We start from the raw sequence: 5,922 nt of genomic DNA, 5'->3' as shown, positions 1-5,922 counted from the left end.
TTGCCAGATCCAAAAATCCCCATTTACAAATTAAAGATGATTTTGATATTGTACAGTTAGAATAGGCTTCACAGAGATGTATTGGGACATTCAGGGAGATTTTTGTCATTGAGATGACTTGTCTCCCAATAAACCTGGATTTTTAGTATCTCTGTCATTTTCATGTATGAAAGAAACTTCATATGTCAAAACTGCTCAGAACCAGTAATTCCAAGGGTATGAAATGGCAAATATCCACCACAGATCAGAGTCTGTTCTGCTTTGGAGTTTCAGCATGAAAATGTGGTTGGTTAACTGGCTATTCTCTAAAAAGTGCACAACAGCAAACTATTTGGTCCTTATAATTTGGTCGGTTGTGGGCGTTGATCAACCAAGATCTGAGGTTAAAAACTCTCTCACATGAAGATCATTCAGCACAACACCAGCAGAGGTGTCAGATCTGTGTGGATGTTTACTCTCTTCAGATCATCACAAGGTGATTAAACACCTTTTTTGCAAAGTTTTATTTATTCATTCATTAATGAGGCGTGTATTACAATATGAAACTAAAATGTCAAAATACACATTTCTGACCATCAGCAACAGGACAGAAATATTACTACTACTACTGATGATGATGATGATGGTAATGATGGTCTGGCAGGCTAGAGATTTGGTAGTTTGGTGTTCTTATCTGTTGTTCTTTCAGCTGAACATCTTCATGTTCTGACTGCTGACAGACTAAATGAATGAACTGACACCACTGGCTTTAACTAAACTGTTTATGTCTTCTGTGTGATTGAACAGATAAAAATGTGGTGTAGAATTAAAATAATGATTACAGAAAACTGCTGGAGCCTCAGAAATCACAGAGCAGCAGAAAACAAGAAGACAGAGAGAGAAATGGAGACACAAACCAGTGAACCACAAGAAGAAAGAGGACAGAGAAATGATAGATGTGGCAGTATGGGCATAAAGCCAAACTGTGAGTGTTTGATCATTATGACTCTTAAAGTCTTGATCGATTTACTGTTATTGTCTTCACACTCCTGTCATAAAGTGTCACATTCAGAGTCACTGATGAAAGTTCACAGATGTGTGATTGTGTTTAATTGACAGAAAGTGTTATAGATTGAGAACATTAAAACAAACCCAAAACAATGAGATAATCTGATATATATTTGTGATTTCTAGTGTCATGTGATTTCAAAACTAAGGTGAGATTCTCTCATCAAAACCCTTCATCAAGATCACACAACATCACTGACGTCCATCAGCAGCTGAAGACCTGAACATCTTCTTCATCATCATCAGAACACAGTCTCTTCACTCCTGGATTCCTTCAGCTTTTACAGACTCATCTGATCACAAACAATAATCTTCCTCAGATCAGAGTCTCAATCCTGCTCTGTTTGATACTGAAACTCTTGAACATGCTTTCAGTGCATAAGACAGAGAAACACTCTGAACAGACAGCTGGTCCATCACAGAGAAACACACATTCACAAACAAACAACTTCATGTCTTCAGTTCACTGGAGAACTGAGCGACCAATCCTGGTTTCTCCCAAGGTTTTTTCTCCATTCTGTCACTGTTGGAGTTTGGGTTCTTGCCGCTGTCTCCTCATTCAGTCGAGGACACTTAATATTCAACAGTATTACTGATCTGACTGTATCTGATGCTGCTGAATGAGAGCTGAACTGAGCTGGACTGAGCCAGAACTGATTTAAAGATGAAATGAACTAATTTAATGATTGATGATCTTTACAACTGAACTGAATCAACACTGAACTGAACTGAATCAAAACTGAATTGAATCAACACTGAACTGAACTGAATCAACACTGACCTGAACTGAATAAACTGAATCAACACTGAACTAAATCAACACTGAATTAAATCAACACTGAACTGAATCAACACTGAACTGAATCAACACTGACCTGAACTGAATAAACTGAATCAACACTGAACTAAATCAACACTGAACTGAATCAACACTGAACTGAATCAACACTGAACTGAATCAACACTGACCTGAACTGAATAAACTGAATCAACACTGAACTAAATCAACACTGAATTAAATCAACACTGAATTAAATCAACACTGAACTGAATCAACACTGACCTGAACTGAATAAACTGAATCAACACTGAACTAAATCAACACTGAACTGAATCAACACTGACCTGAACTGAATAAACTGAATCAACACTGAACTAAATCAACACTGAACTAAATCAACACTGAATTAAATCAACACTGAACTGAATCAACACTGAACTGAATCAACACTGAACTGAATCAACACTGACCTGAACTGAATAAACTGAATCAACACTGAACTAAATCAACACTGAATTAAATCAACACTGAACTGAATCAACACTGAACTGAATCAACACTGAACTGAATCAACACTGACCTGAACTGAATAAACTGAATCAACACTGAACTAAATCAACACTGAATTAAATCAAGACTGAATTAAATCAACACTGAACTGAATCAACACTGACCTGAACTGAATAAACTGAATCAACACTGAACTAAATCAACACTGAATTAAATCAACACTGAACTGAATCAACACTGAACTGAATCAACACTGACCTGAACTGAATAAACTGAATCAACACTGAACTAAATCAACACTGAATTAAATCAACACTGAACTGAATCAACACTGAACTGAACTGAATCAACACTGAACTGACTTCAGTTTGACAATAAAACTTCAGTTTTTGTTTTGACAGCTGCTGTACAGATGAAATTGAACTCTGTTTGCATCATTGAATCATTATTTTCCCTGATTATTACTGTGAAGCTGCTTTGAAACAATCTAAAGTGTTAGAAATAAAGCTGACTTGACTGGGACTACAGCCGCTGCTCCTCTGTAAGGGCAGACCTCTGTGTAGACCTCTATAAACTGAATCAATAATAAATAATAATCAATAATAAGTCGTAAATGTGCTCAACATTCTGCAACTAATATTGTTAGGTGTTCAGATATTATGATGCTAAGCAGGACAGAGAGTGAGTCTCTCCAGCTCTACAGCGCCACACAATAATCCAGTGTCAATCTGTGGTGAATCATGGAACTGCAGCGCTCTAACTGAGAACCATTGAGGCAGATTTATATTCACATATCATAAACCTCACTCCAGATCTAGCTGATATTAATCTTCAGCTGTGTGTGTGTTAGTCTGAATCAGGTCAGTAACTAGTTGGCATGTGTTCTTCCTGTGTGGAGCAGCGTATCAAATTAATGAGAGTATAAACCCTTCAGTTTACATTTGCTCATGTGAATAACCTCTTTATCAGAGCAGTAAAGAGTGCCTTAAACCATATTGAGTAAAAGTACAGATACCTTACAGCAAAATGACTCCATGACAAGTTACAAGTCACCAATTCTAATACGATTTGAGTAAAAGTATCTGATTTTAACAGTTTAAGTATTTTACTCTGAATATAGGCTTAAAGATGCACTAGTCCCAGACAGCTGAGAGACATGAGAAATCATGCTTATTCAGAAACAAACTGCTGCAGAAAAAGTTAGGTGTCATAAAAAATGTAATTTGTATTTGCATAACTCATCACAAATGTCCTGGAGTAAAAAAGTACATTTACTTATTCTAAAATGTTGTCAAGTAGAGAGTAAAAGTAGCTTTGATAGTCAGTACAACTACAAAGTAGCCAAAAAGACACTAACAAATAACATTTACTCAAATACTTTACTGTTTGTTTGCTCTGAGACATGACTTTTTTCCCTTGCCCAAATTGTTCAATAACTTGTCATTTTAAAAACAGGATTCAGAGGTAATAAATACTGCATTAAGGCAATTCTAAGATGGCATTCTTTGTGTGTCACGTGTATTTAGAGCCTGTCAATCAACATTAGAGCGCCACCCTCAGGCTGAACTGAAGAACACTAGACCTCTGAAAGTGTGTATGATGTGTTTAGTGTCAGGAAGAGACTTCAGATGATTATCAAACCTGTGAAGAGACTTAAGATTATTATCACACATCCACATTCTGTAATGAAATCATTGCTTTACTGTGATTATTGGTTCTGTGACGTTAACTACTGCACCTGCAAGACTGTATTATTTGTACATTTCTGACATACAGACATTACTTTAACACAGTCTCCTCTGATAACAGATCAATCTTAATTATAATGTAGAAACATGCATTTTCATCATTCATATTGTCAAATGTGCTATACAAATAAATGTAAAAAAAACCCTCTCTTATATAAACCAGATCCAGATTTAAGAATAATTCAAACATTTTTTATCCAGTTAAATATCTGCGGCTCCAGTGCTGGATTGACCTGTTAAATAGCTAAACGTTTCATATTTGACAGATGTTTTAAGATAATTAAACTACCAACAAAGATAATCAGGGGTGCAATCTAATAAACTTTTGTCTAATTACCCCATTTTTAAATAAAAATAGATTTAATTTATGTGATTCATGTATAATGTAATAAGTAACTGACAATTTGAGGACACAAGAAAGCTGTTGTCATCGTAATGATAAATGATTAATAATAAATGTGCACATACTGTGAATGAATTTAATACATTTAGTTACCTAGCTTTCCTGATCGCCTTCATTAAATTAACTTAAGAAACATATAAATATCAGTTGACCGTATGTTTATTTTCTTCACTGACAGATGAAAATGGAAAGACAGTCAAAGTTCAGCTTAGATAAGGAGAAAGAGTGATGGAATGGAAATCATGAATGATGGAAACATGATTATAAACCTGCAGATAAGACGTAATAAACTCCAGCAGCTGCACATGAACGTCTCTCATTTATTAAAGGTGCCATAGAATTGAAAATTGAATTTACCTCAGCATAGTTGAATAACAAGAGTTCAGTACATGGAAATGACATACAGTGAGTCTCAAACTCCATTGTTTCCTCCTCCTCATATAAATCTAATTTGTTTAAAAGACCTCCGAAGAACGACTGTGACGCAACAGTCGGGATCATTAATATGTACGCCCCCAATATTTGCATATGCCAGCCCATGTTCAAGGCATTACACAAGGGCAGCCAGTATTAACGTCTGGATCTGTGCACAGCTGAATCATCAGACTAGGTAAGCAAGCAAGAACAACAGCGAAAAATGGCAGATGGAGCAATAATAACTGACATGATCCATGATATCATGATATTTTTAGTGATATTTGTAAATTGTCTTTCTAAATGTTTTGTTAGCATGTTGCTAACGTACTGTTAAATGTGGTTAAAGTTACCATCGTTTCTTACTGTATTCACGGAGACAAGAGCCGTCGCTATTTTCATTATTAAACACTTGCAGTCTGTATAATGCATAAACACAACTTCATTCTTTATAAATCTCTCCAACAGTGTGTAATGTTAGCTTTAGCCACGGAGCACTATCAAACTCATTCAGAATCAAATGTAAACATCCAAATAAATACTATACTCACATGATCCGACGCATGCATGCAGTATGCATGACGAACACTTTGTAAAGATCCATTTGAGGGTTATATTAGCTGTGTAAACTTTGTTTATGCAATGTATTATAGTCGAGAGCTCGGGGGTGGGGAGCGCGAGAATTTAAAGGGGCCGCAGCCTGAATCGGCACATTTATAATGATGCCCCAAAATAGGCCGTTAAAAAAATTTATTTAAAAAAATCTATGGGGTATTTTGAGTTGAAACTTCACAGACACATTCAGGAGACACTTTAGACTTATATTACATCTTGTGAAAAAGCGTTCTAGGGCACCTTTAAAACATCAGTAACGGATGAACTGAAGCGGTTCAGATCAACAAGAGCTCAATACTGAATACTGCAGTTCGTTTACGTGTCTTTGGTGCGTGTTGTTCATTATATATCATTCGAACCGCACCACAGTTCATTTTCAGCAGACCAGGGTTCAGATGGCAGCG

General features: G+C 36.0%; 1 long non-coding RNA gene across 1 annotated transcript; it reads left to right on the top strand.

Annotated features, from left to right (window-relative positions):
* The first annotated feature begins 419 nt into the window (after window positions 1-419).
* Window positions 420-1,822, top strand: LOC125252170. The gene is made up of 3 exons (XR_007181170.1): window positions 420-475; window positions 787-964; window positions 1,174-1,822. It is a non-coding gene; the product is annotated as an uncharacterized LOC125252170 (long non-coding RNA).
* Window positions 1,823-5,922: the final 4,100 nt, after the last annotated feature.

The sequence above is a fragment of the Megalobrama amblycephala genome, linkage group LG18, assembly GCF_018812025.1.
Source record: "Megalobrama amblycephala isolate DHTTF-2021 linkage group LG18, ASM1881202v1, whole genome shotgun sequence".
Taxonomy (NCBI): domain Eukaryota; kingdom Metazoa; phylum Chordata; class Actinopteri; order Cypriniformes; family Xenocyprididae; genus Megalobrama; species Megalobrama amblycephala.
The sequence above is the reverse complement of the archived record's forward strand: the minus strand, read 5'-3'. Positions and strand labels throughout refer to the sequence as shown.